This window comes from Macaca fascicularis, chromosome 4 (assembly GCF_037993035.2).
Source record: "Macaca fascicularis isolate 582-1 chromosome 4, T2T-MFA8v1.1".
In the NCBI taxonomy this organism is placed as follows: domain Eukaryota; kingdom Metazoa; phylum Chordata; class Mammalia; order Primates; family Cercopithecidae; genus Macaca; species Macaca fascicularis.
Window position 1 is genome coordinate 167,638,143 of NC_088378.1, and position 27,307 is coordinate 167,665,449.

Genomic DNA, 27,307 nt, shown 5'->3' on the forward strand with positions numbered 1-27,307 from the left:
TCTCTTTGGTCAAATGGCTCACTGCTCTCATAAAAAGTAAAAGCATATATTCATGTATTAAACCAATCATTCACCATATTTGCATACAATTGCTTATATACACCAGCCACAAAGGCAGGTAGCTGGTGTCTGAAGATGAACAAATAATGGCCCTATGCTCCAGTTAACAGGCTGGTAGAGGCAGCTCTGTGGAATAAATGCAATACAGAGAAACGAGTATTGCCTTGATGCTCTCTGAAATTATATATTCTTCCTGGGGTAATATCCTACCACCCATATGGCTCTGAATCTCAAATATTTATATCTAGACATGTACTCATTTTTTGAATTTTCAGAACCTATCAGTGAATTTGGCAGAAAGTAACAACTTACTAAATGATGAGTATGTAAATGACTAAATGAGCAAACACACAACAAGCTGGAAGACACCCCAGCTCTCCAGAGGAATTAGCTTTGAAGGGGATTTTTTTAATTAAACTTTTCATTTGAACATAACTATAGATTAACATGCAGTTGTAATTAAATAATACAGAGCAATTCCACGGACTCTTTACCCAATTTCTCCCCATGATAACATCTGGCAACACTAAAGTACAATATCACAACCAGGATATTGACACAATAGCAATGGTATTGATATATATACATGATCCATTTTCGGCTACTTTTTTACACAAACTGTGAGGTGTAGGTCAAAGTACACTGTTTTTCCTAGGGATGTCCAAATGTTCCAGGACCATTTTCCGAAGAGGGTAGCCTTTCTCCACTGAAATGCTTTCAGACTTTTGTCAAAAATAAATTGCGCATTATTTGTGGTGATCTACTTCTGGATTCTCTATTCTGTTCCACTGCTCTCTGTGTCTAACCTTTCACAAATGCCACAATGCCTTACTTACTATAGCTATAGCAGATATGAATATCAGGTAAAGTGATCCTACTGACTATTCTTTTTTAAAATTTTAGTTACTCTAGAAACATGTCTTTCCAAACAAAACTTAAAAACAGCTTGTGTATAAAAAAATCTTGCTGGGGCTGGGCACAGCAGCTCATGCCTATAACCCCAACACTTTGGGAGGCTGAGGCAGGAGGAATGCTTGAGACTAGGAGTTTGAGATCAGCCTGGGCAACATAGTGAGACCCCGACTCTACAAAAAAAAAAAAAATTCACCAGGCATGGTGGTGCACACCATGTAGTCTCAGGAAAGAAAGAAAGAACAAACGAACGAATCTTGCTGATTCCAAAGAGAATAGTAAAGAAAAGGTAGGGGTGGGGGAAGAGTAACTGTACAATGGAGAAATCTGACAAACACTACACTGCCAGGTGATCAAGGTCAACATCTACAGTAATAAGCTTTGTTGATGGTAATGAACCCATGTACGCTGTGATGAAAATAATGGCCCTTTACAACTGTAATCCTTCAAAAAAAAAAAATATATATATATATATATACATATATATATATATATATATATATAAAACTCCAGTCTAAAAATGAGAAAAACATCAGAAAGATCCAACTGACAGACATTCTTCTAAACACCTGACAGGTACTCCTTTAAATTGTCAAAGTCATCAGAAACAAGGAAAGTGTAACAGTCACAGTCAGGGAAAGATTACTGACTAAATGTAAGGTAGTATCCTGGAACGGAAAAAGGGTATTAGGTGAAAAATAAGAAAATCTGAATGAAGTGTGGATTTGGTTAATAATGTAACAATAGTGGTTCCTTAACTGCACCAAGTGTACCATGCTAGTTTAAGACATTAGTGAAAGAGAAAGGGTGTAGGATATATGGAAACTCTCTGTATTATCTTCCCAATGTTTCTGTAAACCAAAACCTGCTCTAAAATACAAAGTTTACTGAAATATTTATATACATTTCTAAAAAGTACTCAAGGGTTGAAATTTTGAAAGTTTAATCATTTTCACTGTTTCATCGAGGATGCTTTCAAGAAAAAAAAACTTTGCTGATATTTTCATATGAATTGAATTAAACCTACAAGTCAATTAGGGACAACTGACATCTTTAGCATGTTGAGTTTTCCAGTCTGTGAGCACAATATCTCTCTCCATTTATTTGGGTCCTTTGTCAAAAATCAGGTTTTTGTCATCTTCAGCATACAGACCCAATATGTTTTGTTAAATATATACCTATGTATTTCATTTCCTTGAGAGTGATTGTAAATGATATTCTGTTTGGAATTTTGGTTTCCACATATTCATTGCCAATGTAAAGAAATCTCACAGATTTTCATGTGTTGATCTTATATCCTGAAACCTTGCAGAACTCACTTATTAGTTTAAGGAGGGTGTTATGTTTTATTTTTGATAGACTACTTTGGATTTTCTATGTAGACAATTATATCATCTGAAAACAGACATAGTTTTCTTTCTTCCTTTCTAATCTGAATATCTTTTATTTTTCTTGCCTTATTGCAGTGGCTAGAACTTCTAGTATGATGTCAAGAAGAGTGGCAAAAGCAGACATCTTTGTTGTTTTCCCAGTCTTAGAGGGAAAGCATTCAGTCTTTCACCATTACATATGAGGTTAACTTAAGATTTTTATAAATGTTCTTTATCAAGTTGAAAACAGATAGAGATCTGTAGTGTGTTGAGAGGGTTTTTTTTGTTTGTTTTGTTTTGTTTTTTGTTGTTGTTGTTGTTGAGACAGAGTCTCGCTCCATCACCCAGGCTGGAGTGCAGTGGCGCAGTCTCGGCTCACTGAAAGCTCCACCTCCCGGGTTCACGCCATTCTCCTGCCTCAGCCTCCCCAGTAGCTGGGACTACAGGCGCCCACCACCATGCCTGGTTAATTTTGCTTTGCATTTTTAGTAGAGACGGGGTTTCACCATGTTAGCCAGGATGGTCTCGATCTCCTGACATTGTGATCCACCCGCCTCGGCCTTCCAAAGTGCTGGGATTACAGGCGTGAGCCACCGCACCTGGCTGAGAGTTTTTATTTTTATGAGTATTGAATTTTTCTACATGCTTTTTCTGTATCAATTGATACGATTTTTCTTCTTTAGCCTGCTGATAATGGTAGATTACATTTATTTGTCTTCAAATACTGTAAAAATTGAGTTTTAAAGGATAAAAGGAACTTCACCAGATATTCATAGAAGAGCATTCGTGTTTATTTGTTTAATGTCTATCCTTACTACACAACAAGAACCACAGTGGCACAGATTACTTATGTTTTATTTAATACTACATACTTAATACCTATCCTAGCTGCTAGCACATAATAAGCAATCAATAAATAAAGAAGTGGGCCAGGTGCAGGGGCTCATGCTTGTAATCCCAGCACTTTGGGAGGTCAAGGCAGGCAGATCACGAGGTCAGGAGTTGGAGACCAGTCTGGCCAACATGGTGAAACCGTGTCTCTACTAAAAATACAAAAAAATCCACCGGCTCTGGTGGTGTGCGCCTGTATTCCCAGCTATTTGGGAGGCTGAGGCAGGAGAATCACGTGATGGAGGTTGCAGTGAGCCGAGATTACACCACCGCACTCCAGCCTGGGCCACACTGCGAAACTCCATCTCAAAAAATAAATAAATAAATAAAATAAAATAAACAAGTAAGTAAGTGAGCCAATAACACAACATACAAGTACACAGGCATGAGTGTATATATATTTGGGAAATGGCCAGTCAGCCAGGGTAATGGCAGCAGAGATTATGTTGAAGGAGTGGCCAGAAGAAGGCAGAGCTCCTATCTCACAGCACACACATACATCCATTCAAGACATAGCAAAGACCTAAACGTAAAGACTAGTGACTAAATGTGCAGCTTGTACAATAAAATATATGAGAATACTTTCATACCTTGGAGTGGACAAAGGTTTTTTAGAATACAGAAAGCAATAATGATGAAAGAAAATATGTAGAGAATGGATTTTTTTGAAAATTAAAATCTTACATTCCTCAAAAGACATCTTTAGGAAAATGAACAAGGAAGCCAAAGACTGGCAAAGAATATGATACAAACTGACAGCTGGATATATGAAGAATTCCTACAACTCAATAATCAAAAGACAAATAGCTCAGTTAAAAACAAATCAACAAAAGATTTGAACAAACACTTTACCAGAGAAGATACAAAAAAGCAGATAAAGACATGAAAAAGTGCTTGACATCATTAGTCACCAGGGAAAGCAAATAAAAGCCAGTGGAATACCACCATTAGTTATCACCATCATTATTATTGTTGTTGTTGTTGTTCCAGGAAAAAAACTAAATTTAAAAAGACTGAAAACACCAAATGTCAGCGAAGATGTGGAACAGGCAGAACTCTCAATTTGTTGGTAATGTTGTAAAATGGTACAGGCTCTTCAGAAAAAGGGCTGGCAATGTTTTACAAAGCTAAACATACACCTACCATATGATTCAGCAATTCTAATCCTAGGTATTTAACCAGGAAAAACCACTCAGAAGAAAAAGAGTTGTACATTCACTGCAGCTGTATTCATAACAGCCTCAAAATGGATGCAGTCCAGATATCCATCAACAGAAGGGTAAACAGTGGTACATTCCTAAAATGGATTACACACTCACACACACACAAACTACTGTATACACAACGGGGATGAATCTCAAAAACATTTGATAAATGAAGGAAACCAGACACAAAGAATATATATTTTATATATACATATATATATATATATGTGGAAACTATATAACAGATAAAACAACTTTTTTGGTTGGAAAAAAATCAGAACAATACCTACTCTAGATGGTGTGAATGAAGACTGACCAGAAAGGGGCATGAGAGGACTTCTTGGGGTAAAAGGGATGATTAGTATCTTGACAGAAAGTTTAAATTGCAAAGATACATACTTTTCTCAGAACTTAATGTGCTGGCTCACACCTGTAATCCCCACATTTTGGGGTGCCAAGGTGGGAGGATCACCTGAGGTCAGGAGTTCAAGACCAGCTGGGTCAACATGGCAAAACCTCATCTCTACTAAAAACACAAAAATTAGCCAGGTGTGGTGGTGGGCGCCTGTAATCCCAGTTACTCGGGAGGCTGAGCCAGGAGAATCACTTGAACCTGAAGACAGAGGTTTCAGTGTGCCAAGATCCTATCACTGTTTTCCAGCCTGGGTGACAAAACGAGGCTCCATCTCAAAAAAAAAAAGAACCTACTGAATGGTATAACCAAGGTCTGTGAAGTTCACTGTATGGAAATTTTACTCTAAAAAAGAATTATATATAAATGTTGAACTCCAGCTAATTAGTTATCGTTATCTACATCTAAGGGGAATTCGCAACATATTTGAAACCTGTCCAAAAAAAAAAAAAAGAATTGGTGGAGGATACAGGGATACACAGATGAATATGTGACTATAAAGCAAGTACAGTAATATGTAAATTGTAGAATCGAGGTGGTGGCTATATGAAGTTTAACTGTAAAATTTTTTCAACTTTTCCTGTATGCTTGAAAATTTTCATAATAAAATGTTGGTGGGAAAAGTAGGCACAGGATTGGATCAAGAATACAATAGTACACTCAGGAGCATGGATCTAACCCTGAATGTCTAATTTTCAAATCCTGGGGCTCTATGGATATCTCAGCGGATGCTCAGGGACTGAAAGTGAAACAGGAACTTAGGGTTCAGTCCCTGATGAAACCACAGCAATTCTACTTTATTTATTTTACAAACTGGCCCTTCATATAAAATAATTTTCATGACTCCAATGATGCAACGAAACCCAAATACACAGAAAATCACTGCTGGAGGTGATGATGAATTTTATCCACCCAAGTACTATGGGCATCAGTGAATAAAAATGTACTCATGTATTCTTCAAGAATGGTTGATATGCAGAGTGGTTTTTCATATGTATGCCCAAAGACATGGAACTCAGGAAAGAACCTTAAGGATCAGCTGGTTTAATATCTTGACCTTATGGATGAGAAAGCTTGGTCCTGCGAGGGAAGAGACTTCTGGGTGACTGCATGTCCCTGGTAGTCAGGGTGAGGTGGCAGGACGCCCCGGTCCATGAGCACTGCTGATCCAGGCATGCTCTTCCACACCGCCATATCCTGCCACCATCCCCAGGACTCCTCAAGAGTCTTTTAATGAGACTTGCTCACGGTTTCTGGTGACAAGGCATTTGAAAAATAAGGTCTGTGCTTCACAGGACAAAATGCTTCAGAAACAAAGTCCATTCTCTTCATAACTGCCTGTGAAAGATTATAGGCCTATTTTCTGATTTTGACATTTATTTGAAATTCAGATTCTACTGTATAACCTAATAGGAGCTGTGGAGATAATTAACACAAATGGAAAATCTCAGGGTAAAATGGGAGAACGGAGGAAAGGGAACATTCTTAAAGTTCAAGCCACTTTCCTGTGCCACTTCCCAGCATTTAATTGTGAGCTATTCTCAAACACAAAATTCAAACAGTAACCTGAAATTACTCTGCTCTCTGAATCTCTTACCACTCATCTCTGTTGTATTCTGCAGAGAGCACGTGGACCTCATTTCACACATGCGTGCCTGAGAAGCTGTGGGTAAACTGCTACGTAAAGGAGACTAGAACTGAACTTTTGCTGTAATCAAGACGCTGCTCTCAATTTAACGTACCTGGGGGTGAAGTGACACTCCTGCCAAATACATTCTGCCTAACGACCAGGTTTACAATCTGTGCGGTCCTGGGTCTTTCTGAGATTTTTCAAAATCAAAAATAGCAGCTTGCCTTTAAGGTTTTTCACCTCTGTAGCAGATCAATGAGGAATATCTCTAAAAGCTGGTTACCTTCTTACTAACACCTCCAGCAAAACATCTGGTGGAAGAACCGACGCATAATAAAAATAATCATAATGGTGTTTTTTTATTATTATTATTATTATTTCTTTATTCACCAACCAGGCACTTCACATACATTGTCTCATCTAGTCATCATCATAACTAAAGATCAATATTACATTATAGAAAGGGAACACATTGGTCAGGCGTGGTGGCTCACGTCTGTAATCCCAGCACTTTGGGAGGCCAAGGTGGGTGGATCACTTGAGGTCACGAGTTTGAGACCAGCCTGACCAACACGGTAAAACCCCGTCTCTACTAAAAACAAAAAAAATTAGTCAGGTGTGGTGTCACGCACCTGTATTCCCAGTTAATTGGGTGGTTGAGGCAGGAGAACTGCTTGAACCCGGGAGGTGGAGGTTGCAGCGAGCTTGAGATCATGCCACTGCACTCCAGTCTGGGTAACAGAGCAAGACCCCCTCTCAAAAAAAAAAAAAAGAGAAAGAGAAAATGAAGCACTGTGGTTACATAGAGAAGAAGCGGGACTGGCAAGCATCGGAAATCCAGATCTAACTCCAATGCCCATTCTTTTTTCCACTGAATTTGGTTGACAGATAAATGTCAGTTATCCCAGCCAAGCGAGCTCACTCTCACTATACTGCCTCTGGTTAGTGGAGCAGATTTTATCAGTTGGTGCAATGTGTCCTTTCACACAGACAAAGACTTCAAGGAGAGGCTTCCATAACACGCTGCCTCCTCCCTAAACCACTCAAGGTCAGTAAAGGTTCAGTTGCCTGCACTTGACCTTTCAGCCCAGCAGATTAGGGGGGTACAGTATACTGAAGACGACAACGTGGATTATCCAAGACACAAAGACAAGCAGCAGCAACTACTCTGAATGGGAAAAGGGGACATATCTACGTCAGGGCCTTCCTTCGGGTCAGTGTGATCTGTTACAAATCCCTGTCACTTCCTCTCTGGGCCTGTGCGCCTCCATCTCCAGGAACCCATTCCCATGCAACAATGGTATTAGCAAGCAGATACGCCCACAGGGAATGAGGTCCTTGCCTCAGCCAGCCTCTCTACTGGAAACAGCTGCAGTGGCTTTCCTGAATCGCAGCTTCTGACTTTGATAAACTGGACCTGGAGGCCACTTGCTCTTAGGTCACCACATCAAATGCAGTGACTTCTGTGTCGTTTGGTAAACTAAAATCTAAGCATCCATTGAGGTGAACACATACCCAGAAACAAGCCTCCGAAGAGAAGCACGGAAGGCACAGCTGTCACGCAGCTCAGAGCAAAGACAGAGGACACCTGAGAAGCAGGCAGTGTCCATTCTTAGCCATTGCCACACACAAGGACCACTTACAGCTGTGGCTAGAATTTGAGCTAGTTTATTTTTATCTTTTAAAGGGACTGGGGAGGTAAACTTCATTTCTGAAATTCTGAAGTAGTAAAACTGACACCACAGACCCGGGCAGAGAGGCATGAATATTAGTACAGTAGACAGCTACCAAGGCAAAGGTCCCCTCCCTCCCACAGGAGAACCCCCAGACAGGACCCATGTCATACCAGCTCCTCCTCCACTTTCATTCACCATACATTCCTGGAAAAGGTGATAAAAACTTAATGTACAGAAGTTCAACACTGGGTTTACATGTTCCAGAGAACTAAAAATGTCTAAAATTTCTAGTTATAAAATGTATATTTTTATATCCAACTGTTAAGGAATGCGCACTTTTAAAACACATCAAGAATAACTGAAATGTAGGCTGGGTGCAGTGGCTCATGCCAGCGATCCCAGTACTTTTGGAGGCCAAAGCAGGCGGAACACTTGAGGTCAGGAGTTCGAGACCAGCCTGACCAATATGATGAAACACTATCTCTACTAAAAATACAAAAATTAGCTGGGTGTGGTGGCGTGCACCTGTAATCCCAACTAGTAGGGAGGCTGAGACAGGAGAATCGCTTGAACCCAGGAGGCAAAGGTTGCAGTGAGCCGAGATCGCACCTTTGCACTCCAGCCTGGGCAACAAGAGTGAAATTCCATCTCTAAATAAATAAATAGATAAATAAATGAAATGTACAGTTTTGTCTACAGTAATAAACAACAGTTTTGTCAGCAGTAGTACCATCTCTAATCGGTAAAATAAATTATTACTACCATTATTAACTGTAAGGAGATATCAATGGTCATTTCATATAGATTAGGGCAGAAATGAGTGATGTAGATTTTAATGAGGTCTTGTCTGTTTTCTTGTAAGGCACCAGCTACCTTCTGTTGATGACGAGTCTGTAGTAAGCTGGATACCTAGTGAATGGACCCATGAACTCTTTCCCAGTATTTGAGTTCCCAGAATATTCTGATAATAATTTTCATTTCATATTTTAGTGATCTTTTCTCAATTCTCTCTCACTTCCCCCTATCACTTGGACATTGTAGTCTTGGAATTTGGGATATGTTTAATTTTCGCCCCTTTGTGCACTGAGTGGATCAGCTTATATATTTTTTTTTTTTTTTTTTTTTTTTTCAGATGGAGTTTCGCTCTTGTTGCCCAGGCTGGAAGGCAATGGCGCGATCTCGGCTCACCGCAACCTCTGCCTCCCGGGTTCAAGCAATTCTCCTGCCTCAGCCTCCCAAATAGCTGGGATTACAGGTATGCACCATCAAGCCTGGCTAATTTGGTATTTTTAATACAGACAGGGTTTCTCCATTTTGGTCAGGCTGGTCTCGAACTCCCAACCTCAGGTTATCCGCCCACCTCAGCCTCCCAAAGTGCTGGGATTAACTTATATTCTGTAACTGGCCTAGTTCACCTTATATTCTATAACTGGTCTAGTTGACCATGAGTCACTTAATTGTGTCAGTTGTCTGGCTGTTAGTATCAGCACTTATATTTTACCATTTCTGTTCATTTTTAGGAACTAATATAAATAAATGCACCACAGTATTCAAATAGTTATGCAAATAAACACTGCTTAGCAAAGTACAACTGTTGACTGTTGTGCTTGACTGTAACGAAGTAGTAGAACTGTTCATCAGCTGATGCATGGAAGTCCCAATTAGGCCTAGAAAAGGTAGTTTGAAGATATCTATCTTTTAATATTTGAAAGTGCTGATTGCATGAAAGTCACATTGTCAAGTTGTGGAGAACACATAAATAGCTAGCATTATAAGCTTTAAGTTGCTTTCTAGGTCTCAGTTCCCTCTTCTACAAGATGACCAAATTAATCTTTATGATCTTTAAGATGCTTTAAAATATGATCATGTGATTCTACTTGGGCTATTCAGATCCTTACAAAGAAACTGAGTTTTCTTACTTTCAATGTAATTTGAACCGGCTTATTTTACCTATCTCATTTTTGTCAGCCCAGGTAAGAACTGGAATTGGGTTTTTTTGTTTTTTTTTTTAACCTTCCTCTTAAATCGAATAATTAAAATCAGCTTACAGCAGAATATATAGTTACGATAAAAAATTAGCCAGATGCAGTGACTCACACCTTTAATCCTAGCACTTTGGGAGGCCAAGGCGGGTGGATCGCCTGAGGTCAAGAGTTCAAGACCAGCCTGGCCAACATGGTGGAACCCCATCTCTACTAAAAATACAAAAAGTAGCCGGGTTTGATGGTGGCATCCTTTAATCCCAGCCACTCGGGAGGCTGAGGCAGGAGAATCGCTTGAACCTGGGAGATGGAGGTTGTAGTGAGCCGAGATCACACCACTGCACTCCAGCCTGGGCGACAGAGCGAGACTCTGTCTCAAAAAATAAATAAATAAAATATAATAAAATAACAAAGTTATGATAAAAAATAAAAACAGAGTCCTAAGTAGGGAAACAGAAATAAGAGTGGAAAATCAGAACCATACAAAAGTATCACAAATATATAGATGATTAGGGACCTACTGATGTTTTGCAGTGTAGGCAGGTCAAGAGCAGCTGGTACACTGATGACTGAAGGGGGAGCTGTCAAACCCCACCCACTGTCTCCCAGGAAAAGCTTCTCACAGTTTTCTCAAAACAACTGCTCTCACAGGGGGAAAAAAAAAAATCTCTCCCCATGGCCACAGAGCAGGCAAAGGAAAGTAAAAAAACGTGTGCATATGAAACTGAGTCAATAAAAATATTTCCTCATCCATTTTGTGTCTTCTGTTCCCTGCCAAGCCCCCAGGGAGATGGCTCCTCCTCCCCACAACAGCCAATTCATTGACAACCACAGCAGCACCCAGGCAGGAGGGCAGAAGATGGCTTAGCCTTGACCAGAAACAACAGGGAACTCCCAGAGTTCCTACTGAAAGAAGGGGAGACCTTAATGTAGCCATTTCCTGAGACCTACTTACATCTTTGCATTTATTTTTTATCACCTATGGCACTGTTGGTGCTCTAACCATTCCTAATATTAAGAAAATGTAGGCTAAAAATGATTATTTAAAAAAAAAAAAAAACAGAAAATTCTGATTGATTTTTAAGGAAAAACTTTATGGGCTCATGTACTTACACTAAGATCAGAGAAAAAAAGTGATTATTCTTATAAAAGTATTCTGAGACCTTAGGAAGGAAAACACAGTAGGATTAATCTTTCACCAAGAGTAGACTTTAGATAGAATTTTCTACTTGACCTAATAAATAATCAATAAACTTGAGCTATTTCCAGGGTATACGCACACATCCTTCTGAACACATGCCAATGCTCCAAGTCATGTAACAAAGCCTGCTTCCTGGACATGTAGGGTATTGGACAGAGCAAGGCCATGTGGAAAAACATGTTACAGGTGACTGGTTGCTACCTTATCACAAAGTATGGCCTCATCATTGCATAGCAAACGCATAGCAAAGCAGACTCAACATCAGTTCTGGGTCACTGTGATAAGTAGATGTGAAAGGCACCTAACAAGAACTCAGTCAGTATTTGGTTGTTATTAATATTGTTATTGTTAAAGAAAAATCAAATGGAGGCCACAGTGTGGGCATATCCTTAGGCCAACCACCCATAGCCACGTAAGAGAAAGGTAAGCTATCCTGACTTCTCTAAAATGCTGGCTCTGGCCATAAACGAAACTTAAGCTCTATGTCCTTGTCAGCATGATAAAAGGGAACCAACCATCTACAAGCAAATAAGCTTTTACAGCTCTGCTTGCCCTGAAAGGAATGGAAGATTATAATAATAGCAACAGAGATTAATGTACTTCTTCATTTATGCTTTATAAGTTGCTGTGAGCCAAGCTTCTGTGAGTCAAGACTCCTGGTTTGGCTAGGTGCCATGGCTCATGCCTGTAATCCTACCACTGTGGAAGGTCGAGTTGGGTGGATGGCTTGAGCTCGGGAGTTTGAGACCAGCTTGGGCAACAGAGCGAGACATCATCTCTACAAAAAATATAAAAATATAAAAATTAGCCAGGCAAGGTGGCATGTACCTGTGTCCCAGCTACTGCTAGCTGAGGCGGGAGGATCACTTGAGCCCAGGAGGTCAAGGCTGCAATAAGTTGTGTTTCTACCACTGCACTCCAACCTGGCTGAAAAGGTGAGACCCTGTCTCAAAAAAAAAAAAAAAAAAGAGGTCTTCTGGTTTGTGAATTTTTGGTATGCACAATAAACAAAAAATTTGCTAACTTGCCCGGATTTCATTTTTGACATTATCACTGATATTAAACATGATTTTAAAATATAGTTATCTTTGAGCCAATTAGGAATATTTGCTAGGCAAAATTGTTTGTTACTGAGACAGAACTTTCCCAGTTACATGACAGTGTCTAAAACATTACACATTGGCACTAGCACAGTATTTTTCATTAGAGGACATAAAATACTGACAGAGTAGGCTAGCCATGCCACTGGACACAAAGTCCTGGCTTTGGTCACAGTTGTATTTTTGTCATCTTGCATTTTTTCTGATCCTTTTGGTGTGTTTTTAATTTTTTTAAATGTTTGAAATGAAAAAAGCCATATAAAAATATAAACTTTAGTTTCAACTCATTTTTACCAATAGCCACATATGACACCCAATAAAAACAAAAAGCATATACCTGTACGTATCTTGACAGTCATTAATATATTATTGAAAATAACAGTATATTGAGGGAAGGCTAATAAATCTGGGGACTGTATAGAAAAATCACAAGAAAACTGCATGTTCCAAGGCACTGAGCACCAAAGTACAGCAGCCCTTCGCTCACTTATTCAACAAACAAGGGTGATGCTAAGCACTGAAGATTCACAGAGAAGGTGATATAGCCATGAAAACACTGTGTCAAACTCTAAACATGTCTCAAATACACAGAATGCAAGCTACAGAGTATTAATGCCATAGAGAATGCCAAGAAGTGCCCTGCAAATCCAAGAACTCATACCTGAGAGAATCAGAGCGCTCTATCAAAGAGGTAAACTTCTGTGCAGGTGGGTTGGGTGGGCAGGGAAAAGGGAGAGCATTTTAGAGCAGAGGAAAGAGCATGAGGAAAGTCACTGCGGTCAGGACGACCTGGACAAGGCCGTGTTCCATATGAATTCTACTCAGGACTGTGGGGCATTTGAAAGACTATGCAAAAGATTGCTGAGGAGAAAAGAAAGACAAAAAGTCTGCATCCAAGAAAAAGTACAGAAAGGGAGACGAAAACACACCCAGAGAGCAAACAGATAGATGTTTGCAGCTTCGGTAAAAACAAAAGCACAGTACACAATTCAGGAAATTAAAAACAGCACATCGTGAGAGCAAGTTAGTAGGAAAGTCACATGAATAATTTTTTTAAAAGGTAACTCTACCGAACCTCGTGAAAAAATCCGAACTATTGTATTCCATATAATCTACAGGTCTATTAAAACAATCATCCATAAAAGTTGGGTTTTACTTTTGAATCAGTGAACTCATTTTTTTTTTATTCTAAGTGTCTCTGTCTCAATATCACCAAGTTTCTATATCACCAGAAATAGAAACTCAGTATCACCAAGTTTCTATATCTCTCAATATCACCAAGTTTCAATATCACCAGAAACAGAAAAAGGTATTTTAAAATCTGCCTTAAGTTTTCAAAGCTACTATTTTAATAGATTTTCCCTAAAATTCTAATTGTTCTACCAAAAATATGAAAAGATGTCATTGGTCATTACCACATGAACTTGATGCTTTCCCAGAAGCCTTTCTTCACAGTAATCTGTGGTCTCTGGATGAATTAGTTACAAAATCACTCCAAACAGTGAATAGGCAATTTACAGTCCATCATTTCTAAAATGTATAGGACTTCAGCCAATGTAAGAACATTAATTAGATGGGCACTAATGGAATGTGACTACTAGAAGGAAGAAACTGAGATACGTTTTTGGCCACAACACAATGGAACATCCAAAATGCTCAAGTGAATCAACTCATGAACTATTAGAACAAATAAAAGCGTGGTGAAGGGAATTAACGTACAATTTTGAAAAATCAACAGCTTAAATCCCAGCAATTACCAACAGTAAATAAAGATATAATGAAAAACATCCTTTACAGTAACAAATATATAAAGAGGCCTATGTGAAACAAGTCACAAAACTTTATAAGAAACCATGAAAGAAATTTGGAATTTAAAAGGGAGATACTCCTTGTATATGAAGATTGAATAGTATACAATGCCGCTCTACCCAAATTATTGTCCTGGAATTCACAGTGAAAAGGTCTGCAGAAGAAAGAGGAAAACAAGGGGAGCGACTTGTGAAAATGATTCCCAAGTTCGTTGGAAAGATTAAACAATTGACAGGACCCAGGAATTTTTTTTTAAATTCCTTAAATTTTATTATCTATTATTTTAAAAAATAGAGCAACAATAATGAAAACTAACATAAGACTTGACACAGCAAACAAACTCTGATATATTAGTTCCCTCTCAGTCTCTCTCTATATATATATATTTATACGCATACACACACACACACACACACACACACATAAAATCTCATAAACCAATGTAGAAGGAATAAATTACATACAAAACAGTGCTGAAAAACTATTTGGGTAAAAAAAAAAAAAGTGATATTTACTTCCTGTCACATGCCAAAATAGAATGTACAGGGTTTTATTACCTGTTTAAAAAGAGAAACAAACAAAAAATACTGGTAATTCTTTAACTGATTTTGTGTGAGGAATGACTATTTTACAAAAGAAATTTAAAAGAAGTATACAAAACCAAATGAAAGATACATACATTTGACCACATGAAAATTGAAAACTTCTGATGTTTACAAACATCAAAAACTTGCAAGGCTGAAAAAGCAATTGTGGGAAATATCTGCAGTGAATGAGGAAACACATGCAGATATTTTCTTTCAAAACTAATCTGAAAAAATAGAAAGAATGAAGAAGACCTACTATTTGATAGCACAATCAGGTGAATACAGTCAGTAACAACCGTACGTTTTAAAATAAAGGGTGTAACTGGATTGTTTGTAACTCAAGGATAAATGTTTGAGGGATGGATGCCCCGTTCTCCATGATGTGATTATTTCACACTGCGTGCCTGTGTCAAAATATCTCATGTACCCCATAAATATACACACCTAATATGTACCCACAATTTTTAAAATTTAAAAAATACAAATAAAAATAAATTTTAAAAAATCTGAACTTTTGAAAATAGGTTATCTGACCATAGGTTCATGAGATCCACATATGTAAAGAAAAGTCTTTGGTTTTAGAAACACTTTGAAAAGACTCATAGCTTCTAGTTACATGGGTATAAAATAAAGTCACCGAGACTTTTAAAATCCATCAGATTGCCACGTCTCTGTTCTTCCAGAAAAAAAGGCTGTCTTATTTTATAACCCTGAAGTGTTATATTTAGAACTAAGGTGTTTTTTATTTTCTCCTTTCTGAGTGTTTTTACCAAAAACCAAGCTTACCTTTCAGTCTGTTTATCTGTCAGATACTTTTAGTATCTGAAAAACAAAACTAAAACACAATAGGAAAAAAAAAGCTGAGAATTAACAGTTCCACTACATTTATACCTCTGCAAATTTTCCTATTAAGTCTTAAGAGAGCTCTGTGCTGAAGAAACAGGTCCACTGCTCCTCTGAGTGTGCACCAGAAAGACAGTGGGCAAATGGGGAGGCACCTCAGATTCAACACAGGCTTGACAATAAAATCTATTCCTCTCTCTTCTCCTCTAAACAAAGCAAAATAACTCAGAAGTACAAAAAGAATGGAATTAAAAACACAAGTATCACTATCTACTACACATACTGTCCTGCTACTTGACAATATGACTAAATTAAAATGAGGCCTATGTTTACATATCAAATGTTAACAATTTTTCACTTTCCACTTGGCTAAATGTTTTATACCTTTTGATTACTAGTCACATAATTTCTCCAAAAACTTAAATCTCCAATAATAGTGAAAAACTCATTTATGCCACTCTTACACACTGAATCATCCAATAAAACTTGATTTCACCAAACAGCAGTGATAAAGTATTACAGAAAACTGATTTACATTACAACTAATTGCTAATTGTTCAATAACATGTTAATATTCACCTAAGAAGATCTGTTCCAAAAAAAAAGAGCTTGGAACAGTTTCTATCTGAATGACAAGTCTAATTAATCAAATCAATTCTGCATTTCAATTTTGGTAAAAAAAAAAAATCAATATGTAAGTGCAAAATACAAAGATGAAAAAACGTTCATCCATATAGTAAGCTTTCAACACTGAAGAAACATCAACATAAAGCACCTGTACAGTTAACTCTGGGTCCCTCCCTGACACTTACTCATTTCTTATTCTCATTTCCCCTCTCTGTTTGTTCCTCTTTCAGGCCAGGGCTGTTAAACAGATCACAAAGGATCAGATGGGAGCAGAACTGAAATGGATATGGGCTTTGCAAATACAAGAGTCACTTAAAGCAATGAAAATCCTGAAGTGAGGAGACTGATTTGGAAGTAGGAATTCAGACAACACCTTTCTAGACTACGGTCATACGCGTGTCAAGGAACTAATGCTCTTGCAGGTCAAATGTCAAGAGATGGTGACATGCCTTAGAAGCCATATTCAGTTTCATCAACTTAAATCACCAAACTATCACAGAAACCATCAAAAAGCAGTATCAGATCCCAACCTTAATTTATAAATAGAAAGCTTTGCTTCTCAAAACAGGGCTTGCCTACATATGGAGCTGGGAAGCAGCTGTTCCACACTGCCCTAAGATAAACATGGCTCATAGGTCAAGACTACACATTTTCACAGAATAATATTTTTATTCCTGGAGAGATAATATTTTTGGATTGTTTTCCTGATATTAAGCGATTTATCATTTTATGTTAAAGACAAATGGGGAAATATTTCAGAGGAGAATAAAATCATAATTTGGTAACTAAAGCCCCAAAACTATTAAATATTTCACACTTTACATCATCTTGTATGTATAAGTACACATACCCATCTTCCGCCAGACTTGATTCTCAAACAAACACGAGCAAACTGCTCCGCACCTCTTCTTGTCCGATAAGAATTAATACTGGTGACTTCTCACAGCAGTACAGTAGTGCATAGCGATCTACCTCATTCTTTTCAATGGTGCCAAGTATTCTGTCATATAAAAGCCCATATTTACTTAGCTGTTTCCTTACTGATAAACATTTGTTTCCAATATTTTGCTACAATCAGTAACTCTATAATGGAAATACTTGTATCTTTTCATACACATGCTAGCATTTTTAGAATAAATTTCTGAAGCTGACTTGCTAGTCAAATGGTTTGTGTGTTTTATATTTTAACAGATAGGGCCAAATGGATCTCCTAAGAGGGAGTGCGCCAGTTAGGACTCCCATCAACAACGTACAAGTGCCATACTCCCCGCACCCTTTGTACCACTGTGATTAAACTATTTTACTGCTATACTGCCAAGTAGTTTTACTACAATAGTTACTGTACACTAAGTGATAATGTGAGAGGACTTTAAAAAAATGTCCTACTTTCCAAAATACTGTTGTTTAAATCATCATCCCTGGCCACAAACATTTTAAAATGTATGAAGCCAGAGGGCCACCATATTCATAGGGAAACATAAATACATTTCTAAAAGAGCATGTGATTAACAAGAGGACAGGCATCAAGTCCCTTGGAGGCTTAGGAGAAAGAACAGCAAATGTAGAGGATACCAGAGGAGACATTCCTGGAAGAGGCTGAGGTTCCAACTGGATATTTAATGATGAATCATACTGGGAGAGCCCAAAGCAAACAGGGATGATGCAGTAGATGGTAGATGATGTACGTACAAAGTGCACAACGGCAGAGCTCAAGTCAATAGAGAATTATATGGTAAGCTATAGGTCTAACACCTGGCTAGGGACTGCTCAAAATACAAACAGGCCAGTCAAACAAGAGAATCAAAACACTGGCCAGAGTACAGTTTTTAAAGTGCAGGAAACTCAACTATACTCAGCCACCACCAGTTCAGAAAGACACTTGCCTCTGCTGAAGGTGAATACATCCTCATTGCCCAGCAAGGTAAGAGGTTCCTCAGACATGTCTAAACTGTATAAAATATCTACTTAATATGATAGCATTGCTCAAAATAAGTAAGTCAGAAAATAACCACAACTTTCCCACTTCGTGTTTCATAATCTAGCTGGTCATTACAGTTCAGTCATTTCAAACTGCAAGCAGCAGCACACTCCAGCAAAAGAAAGGGGTTTTGAAAGAAACAGTCCTGGGCTCAAATTCTGACTGCGTCGTAACTAGCAAATTCATTCAACCTCTTAAAAAATCACAATGTCCTTATCTGCAAAATGGTCATCAAGGCTACGCAGATGAAATGGGATAGGTATGAAGCTAGAGGGCCATGAGAGACACAAGTCTCCTTCTCCTCCCTGTCCATCTATTTCAAGTAAGACAAAATAAACAGTATTGCTTAATTATTGACTGTTCCCAAAATCTTTTAGTTTTCTAATTTCATTGCCGTAACTCCATTAAAACAGTAAAAAAGTATTTGGTGATGAAAAATGTCAAGGCGATTCAGAAAGCAGAATGGTACACTTTAGAGGTTACCAATGCCAAGAAAAAGTATTATGGATTAAATTCAAAAGATCATATAAGAAAATCAATATTAGTATAACATTCTTGATTTGGTCTATAAACCTAAGAGCTGGGTCAACTAAGAATAACTTATTTTGCTCAATAAAAACCAATGTTCAGTATCCACTCTTCTCTACGACTTAATACTGAGCCATTACCTTTTTAATGCGGTTCATCCTTGTCTTGATTCTCATCACCCGCCCATGAAAGCATTTGCCCTACGTGCCCTGCACACATCATCACTAACCCCTTGGGCACAATATCATATGCAATATACAGACGATTGGTGTTGAAACCACCTAACATTGCCCTTGTTTTATTTGTTTCCTCTGACTCTGTAACATCTTACATCCAACATAAATAGGTAAATACCTTCAGGTGTATTAAAAGTAAGGTTCTCGCCGGGCGCGGTGGCTCAAGCCTGTAATCCCAGCACTTTGGGAGGCCGAGGCGGGTGGATCACGAGGTCAGGAGATCGAGACTATCCTGGCTAACAGGGTGAAACCCCGTCTCTACTAAAAATACAAAAAAACTAGCCGGGCGTGGTGGCGGGCGCCTGTAGTCTCAGCTACTCGGGAGGCTGAGGCGGGAGAATGGCGTGAACCCGGGAGGCAGAGCTTGCAGTGAGCCGAGATCACGCCACTGCACTCCAGCCTGGGAGACACAGCGAGACTCCGTCTCAAAAAAAAAAAAAAAAAAAAAAAAAGTAAGGTTCTCTGAGTTAGCATGGTTTTAAATAAAACAAGTGATGTTAATCGGAGTAACTCAGCTACTTTAGGTATAATATCAATCATCAAAATCAGCCAAAAACTGCTAGAGTAGCATCTTCCCAACTTCACATAAATAAATCTGCTAGTTTCTTAACATTCCATGCTTTCCATTAGCCTTTCTATGGCTCTGCTCATTTCTTTTTTATAACCATATACTTCTTTCTATTGATTCTTAGCACTTCATATATTAGCAGGAAACTATTGCCAGCCTAATGTCATGCATTTATGCAGTGCTTTCAATTAAGTCATTTTGGAACCTCCTTAGCATTCTGCTGAAGATGATGTGCTATGCCCCTGCAAAGTGGGTGGCTTCATTCTTCTTTACATTTCCAGCACACGACCCACTGCTTGCTGCACACTGGGTGCTCAGTGTCTATCACTGGAGCAAGATGACAGCATGTCTCTAAAGTTACACAGTCCTTAGCCTGAATCTCAGCGCTGGTACTTCCCAAATTTAACCTGAGGCCTGGGCAAATCATGTGACCTCTCAGGGATTTCGTTTCCTGTCTGAAACTAAAGGGGATCAGGAATATCTACTTCATTGACTTTCTGTGAAAACTCAATGAAATAATGTATTTACAGTGACTACTACAGCAGCTGTGCCATGGCACATTAGGGCTCAGGAAATTGGAGCCAATTCACTAAACCATGCACATATCCTCATTCAAGTTCTCTTGGAGATCATAAAGTACCTCAGCAATGTTGGGTAATAGGTTCAGAGTAGGGCAGTAGGTTCAGGGCTAAAGCCCTCTCTCTAAGACCAGTCACTATAGAGGTGTGACCCCAGGCCCCAAGAAGCAACTAATGCTCTCTGAAATTCACTTTGATAATGCTGAATTATTTCCCACAAGTTGTTTTTAGTTCAATTCTGTCAATGTTGACCTCGCTCTGCCTTTCAGACTCAACCCCACTCTGACCCAGTAACGATACCAGCTGAGGTAAAACTGGGCTGGCTAATCCCCAGCTCTCCCTTACACATGTCCATCTTCATATCAAACCTTTGTTATTTCACTATTGGCAATAATAGCACCAGGGGAACTAGAGACAAATGTGAACAAGACACCAGGTAAATTAACTTATGTGATCAGACAGGAGAAAATCCCAGCCACCAGAACACTGTTATTCAAGCTCTTCCCTGTGGCCAGGGAATCCTAAGGGGTATAGTTTGGCAGGCTGGACATGGGACATGTGAACGCTCCCAGAGATATGATCCGTGGCTCTGGTTAATCTCTCATTATGAATATCTAAATACATAGCACTTTAAAACTACAACTCATTAGTCAGGCAAAAACTCTTTGAATGAGGTAACATTAACATGAAGAAGGCCATGATTAAGACAGCCAAGCAAAATAAAAGAGAAAATTCATTCTGTTAAAGCCCATCTAAGTAAAATACTGAAAACATTGTAGAAATAAGACTCAAAAAATATATACGTAGAATAACACCATCAACCAATTTTTTTTTTTAAAGAGTTTTACTCTGTCACCCAGATGTGATCTTGACTCACTGCACCCTCGACCTCCTGGGCCCAAACAATTCTCAAGCTTCAGCTCCCCAAGTAGCTGTGACTACAGACCATACCACCACACCCGGCTAATTTTTGGGACTTTTTTGGAGACGGGGTTTTACCATGTTGCCCAGGCTGCTCTAGAACTCCTGAGTTCAAGCAATCCTCCTGCTTACGCCTCCCAAAGTGCTAGGATTACAGGCATGACCCACTCCACCCAGCCAAAAATTACTGAATTAATGTCTACTACAGTAACATTCACTCCTGTAGAATTTACAAACTACACACTCAAATACATACATATTCTGACTTCTCAAATTTAACTACCCCATTAGAGAAGAGTGAACGAATACATGTCTGGGGAAACACGCATAATCCAAAGGTATCTGTCAATGAACATAAAATTTCATTGATGCCACCTGTTTGTGAATCATTTGCTACTCCATAATATTCCTGCATTCATTTTAATTTCCTCCAAAGCTTTGAGTGAGATTAAAACTCCATGAAGATGCGCTACAGTTATTCTCCTAGCCTATACCATATAGGAGGCAACACCCCACACAGTACCCTCGATGTTCCTGGGGTACCCGTGGAGCCAGCATAAGAAACACAGCTTCCTCTGGGGATACATAACACTGAGCTGAATGGAGCCACCAGCACAGAAGCAGCATAAGCTACATCTCCTCTCTCGTGGGACTTAAAACCTACTTTGGGACGTAAAACTGAAAAAGCAAACATCTACATGGCGAAGTAGGTCTCAGAGATGTTCAAAGAAAGGGAAATCACAAAAGAAAAAAGTGAGGATGGATAAGATTTAGAAGACAACACTACACAACACTCTGATATAATAATAAATCTATATATTTGCTCACTGTCCCAGGTTCCCAAGGGGCTCCTAAAATCTTTGTAGTATCTTGATTGATAGGAATAATAGGAGCAGCTTGTGTTCTAAAATTTGGTGTTTGTCCCATTCCCGATTGAGAACTCCTAAATCCCGCGGAATTTCTAGGAAGCTAGGAGTACATTTTGTTCTCATAATGCCACTCTTGGTGGCCCATGAGACAGCTTCCGGATGGACACAGGTCTCCAGAAATATCAAAGCAAGAACTGAGGGCCTCACGAACAGAAAGGGGAAAGGGGCTGGAGATTCAGGCAATGACCAATAGCCAATGATGTAATCTATCATGTCTATGTAATTAAAGCTCGATCCAAACTCCTGAACCACAGAGTTGAGAAAATATCCCGGCTGGTGAACACAACCAAGTGCTGAGAGAACGGTGTGCCGGGAGATGGCATGGAGGCATCACACCCAGACCTCTTCACCCTGTGTATCTCCTTCTGGGTTGTATTCTTTATAATAAACTGTTAATATAAGTGCAGTGCTTTCCTGAGTTCTGGGAAACTTTTTAGCGAATGATCAAGGGGACCCCCAATTTATAGCCGGTTGGTCAAAACTGCAAGTGATAACATGGGGTTTGAAACTGGAGCCTCTACTGTGGGTAATCTTGCGAGACAGTTTTTAACCTGTGCAGTCTGGGCTAACCCCAGACAGTGTCTGAATTGAATTGTAGAACACTCGGTTGGTGCCCAGAGACTTGGATGATTGGTTGACATAAAAAAAAATTTTTTTTAACTCATACATTTGTTGTCACAAGTTTTATTAAAAACAAAACAAACAAACAAACAAAAAACAGGTTGAAAGCATATCAACTATGACAGGACAACAAAAAGACAATTGAAAAACACTGGTGAATTCATTCCAGATCTCAATCACAATTCATAATTTGGAACCATCACTCTGACATCGGGAGACACTGAATAAGGTAAAGCATATGACTTGTTTTACAAACTGATAAGCTACGTTAACTTTAAAATATTTTATCACATGGTTTACCTCACAGTAAAAAAGGATTGCCTCCAATGAGCTTGTTTATAAGTTGGTTGGTAGCCACATTTTTTGTTTTAATAGAAACAACATTAAACAGAGACTTTAGAAATCGACCAGACTACACTATCACTGAAACACAGCACTCTAATACCACAGAACTTACCCACCACACAGAAGAGGATGACTTTGGAAAGTTATAGAGATAAGACACTTCCCTCCCTCGAACTGCTCAGGCCTGCTAATCCCACTTTATCTCCAGCGAAGATTTATAAGGTCATGTCTGAGGAAGTACGAAAGACGAGCTCTTTGGCACAAAACTGGGCAAACTGCAATAAGAAATTACTCCAATATTAACAGTCAGGTTAAAAACAGAAGGTTCCGGAACATGGGGCTGCAGAGAAAAAGTCTACATGTTAGGTTTTTTCTTTTATTTTTAAGGACCTCTTACTTACAAAGCATTCTTGCTAGGAAAAGATTCCTAACTCAATTTGCCATAAAATCTTAAAAGTCAACAGGGATAAGGTAGGAGTCACCAAGATACCATAAATACACTGCCATCAGTTATCCTTCAAACCATACAGTAACACCAATGAAAAGATGTAGCCTTAGTGGATGTCAGAGACATGATGGACCAGAGGGATCAGTTTAGGAAATGGAGGCAGAGATTGCCCCCCATCATATGGGAGCTCAAGGGCACAGAGCTCAGCCAGAACCTAGGTCTCCTGAATCTCGAGCTGTTCATCTTTGATGACATGACACTGCCAATGGAGAGCCTATTTCACGGTCTCGGTGTGAAAAATAAAACACAAACAAAACCCCCTATCATTGTACCATTCATGCTTAAAACTCATGGGAGAACATAACCGTAAAATTATAAAGAACATAAAATTATTTCCTAGACCAACATTCTCAACCAACAGGGTCAATAGTGCTTTGGGGGGAAGGGTAAACAAAGAGGGAGACTGAGCATTCTCTGGCTAAAATTATTTTCCTAATTCCTTAAAAATACACCAAAGCTAACATGTAGGCTCTAAATGAATAAGCGACTTAACAGCAACAAAAACAAAAGGTATATATACATTTAGATATAAAAAATCTATTAAAATCAGTATTTTAAGGTGAATGCAAAGAATGACATGAATTGCAGGTACTCTTTTACTGTTTGACAACCAGTCTTCCTACTCTCTGCACAACCTATGAAGGGGTAAAATTTCCCCAAAGGGTATTGAAAGTCATCTGTACACACCAGTAGTCAGCATGTCATTCCAATAATGTGCAGGACAGTATCAACATCCAGTGGAATCCATCAAGTGAAAGTCAACACAGGGTCAGTGGGCAGAGCAAGCTGAGCTGTCCCCTTTCCCGTACTATCTACTCTCAAGTGAGGCAGGTGGTAGACAACTCACTCCAGGATAAAGGGTAAGCAAGGAGAAAAGGAAGGAAAGATAAACTCAGCTCCAGTGGTACACTGTAAACCCTAAGGGCAATGTATTAGTCTATTCTCACAGTACTAATAAAGACATACCCAAGACTGGGTAATTTATAAAGAAAAAGAGGTTTAATGGCCTCACACGGCTGGGGAGGCCTCACAATCATGGCGGAAGGCAAAGGAGGAGCAAAGGTATATCTTACATGGTGGCAGGCAAGAAAGTGTGTGCAGGTAAACTTTCCTTTTATAAAACCATCAGATTTCATGAGACATATTCACCATCACACGAACAGCAAGGAAAAACCTGCCCTCATTATTCAATTACCTCCCACCAGGTCCCTCCCATGACACATGGGGATTATGGGAGCTACAATTCGAAATGAGATTTGGGTGGGGACACAGCCAAACTGTTATGAGGCAAGCTCCACATAATCTACAAAATCTATAGTATAGCCTTTCCTGGATGTTTCAACTCTTCATAAACCAATTTGACAAATGATATAGACTTTGTATTAAATAATAGAATTAAAGTAGAATAATAACGGTTACCATTAGCACAGGCCTATAAAATGAAAGATAATAAATGTTAATTTCTTTTCCTTCCTTTTTTGTTAGGGGGTAGGCTAATTCAGCCAAAAGTTATGAAGGCACAATTTCCCTGGAATTTGTTAATTGAGATATCACTCCAGTGTAAGGAATCATGGCTAAGGAACAGCTATTGCCAGCTGCATTTGTGAGCGGCCTAAGCTGATTTACCGTTACCATGATTACGGTTTTACAAATCTATTCAGTAATTCACAAGTTTAATGCCCTTAATGCTGAGTTGGGCTACAACACTGGTTAGCTGCACTAATTAGTTGAATAGAAGACTATCTGAAGTTATTAGAGGATTATATGTAAATTAATGCTAAGAGTATGTAAATAGGTTTCTAATTCCAAATATTGCCTCTAGAAAAAAAAATCCACAGCACAACTGCCCCATGCTCCCCACACCCCACTCTGACCATCTGATGACACTGGCACATGGAGATGCCATTCATGACGACAGAGCAAATCCTGCTGCTGTGAGTGCATCGGGTCACCCAAATGGCCACCAGGCTCCAGTGGTGTTCCTGAAGAGGGTGGAGGGAGAAGGCTGCTGCTCCTGGAACTTGAAGCTTTCACGAAGGTGACACAGGAGGGAGCCCAGGTCAGACTCTAATCCTGGCTGGTGCCAGTCAGTGCGGGAGACCAGACCTGCCCTGGCTAAATACCTGCTGGTGGATCTCAGAGCAGGCACACTGAGCCCTGGGGACAGCAGCCACATGGGCCAGGCTCTGTCTGCAGAGCTGACACAACTGCCGTGTGCTGGACGTTAATGATTTGCTTCAGGGAAAGACAAAGTGGATGCTGCTCACCAAGTGTCAGGGCCCCTGCACTAGAATCTGTGATTGTTCTATCCAGAACAGAAGAAATGTTCCTTCAGTCACTAGCCTGGTACCTTGGGTTTGCCCTGGGGCTGCGCATAAGCTCTGAATCCAGTGAGTTACACATCAGAGAGAACAGGAGGCAGAGCAGGCTCCACTGATGGCACGAATAAATAACACTGCACTCAGTCATCTTAGGTCATTCTCCTTTGGGGTTTGTCCACTTATCTTAGGATGAGTTAAGAAGAAATTCCCATGTCAGAAATTGAGTGTGCATAAACTGTTATCACACATTACCAAACATTCTCATAAACACTGTCCCCGTAAATGCCCCTATCAACAATATATGAGAAGGCACTTTTCCCAATTCCCTCCTAACATGGTATATTGTGAGTTTTTTTCCATCTCTGCCAATCTGATGCTTAAAAATGTATGCTTTCATATTTATTTATAATATTAGTGATACTTAAAATTCTTTATTCAACTTTGGTACTTACTTTTTGTTAACAGCCTATCCTTGGCATTTTACTACTACTGTGTTGATTGTTTTCTTATCAATTTATCCATCATATGTACTACAAATATTTGGTAATTTCTCCTTCATGCTTCCTTATGAAACTTAATAATAGAAAAAAATCATTTAAAATTTTCATCAAAAAGGATAAATTGAGGCATATTCATAAACAAGTAGACCATTTTTTCATGGCTAGCTTGATAATGAGTACAAGTAATTCTACCGGATACTTGTTTAGGAGCCTGCCGCTTGAGCTGTAGGAAGATTACTGGGCCCTACAATAAACTACTAGAGGTGCTTGTGGCTTCTGCTCTTCAGCGACTGAGTGATCCTTTGTGCTTGAAGCTTGGAGGCTGCACAAAGCTGAAACTGGCCCCTGCACAGGCAAGCAGCCCAGGCAGCAAAGTACTGGGAACCATGCCAGTCCCTGCTGCCACTGGATGGCAGGAGGGGGCAGTACTCAGCATGCCCACTAGGTGCATTTAGCACCAGGAAGCAAAATCAGTGATGCGTGGCTCTGTCAATTTCCTTACCTGCACTATTCAAGCTGGAAATAGATTTGCTTCAGGTGCTCTGGCTCCCACGATGTCAGCAGTTCCTCTCCCCTTTGACTCAGGAAAAGAAAAGTATATTTGAGAAGCACCCACCAGAGCTCCCAGCTTACAAGGGGGTGAGGGATCCAGAAGCAGCTGCTATGTCGTGCATCTCTGGAGTAGCCAAGCAATGTTCAGCCATTCTTTCCTAACTAAAAAAAGACTGAACAAAACCAAAAAGGAACTTTTCAAACACTGAAAGCCTTTTTTGATAAAAGGTGAAGTTTCTCAAAATCTGCCACCATGAGGTACATAGATGTACAAGAAACCAGATGTGTTTGCCAGAGCTTGCTAACAAAATCCTTCCTGTGGCAGGGATGGCACGTCTCTCAACATGATGCTCTCAGGAGGCAGGGATAAGACAGAGGAGAGATAGGATCTCTTCTTGGTGGAGAGCCCTGTGACTC

The 27,307-nt window shown here is 39.4% G+C and overlaps 1 protein-coding gene across 6 annotated transcripts in view; it reads right to left on the reverse strand.

The window, feature by feature from the left end:
* Nucleotides 1-27,307, reverse strand: part of FARS2 (phenylalanyl-tRNA synthetase 2, mitochondrial) — a 516,796-nt gene that overhangs the window by 414,958 nt on the left and 74,531 nt on the right. The window contains exon 1 of one of the 6 annotated variants that reach the window (XM_045389948.3): nucleotides 17,156-17,239. The exons of the other annotated variants lie outside the window; for them this stretch is intronic. The gene's annotated coding sequence lies outside the window, so the exon portion shown is untranslated. Of the gene's footprint in view, nucleotides 1-17,155; nucleotides 17,240-27,307 lie in introns of those variants that run through there. 6 annotated transcript variants of the gene reach the window in all.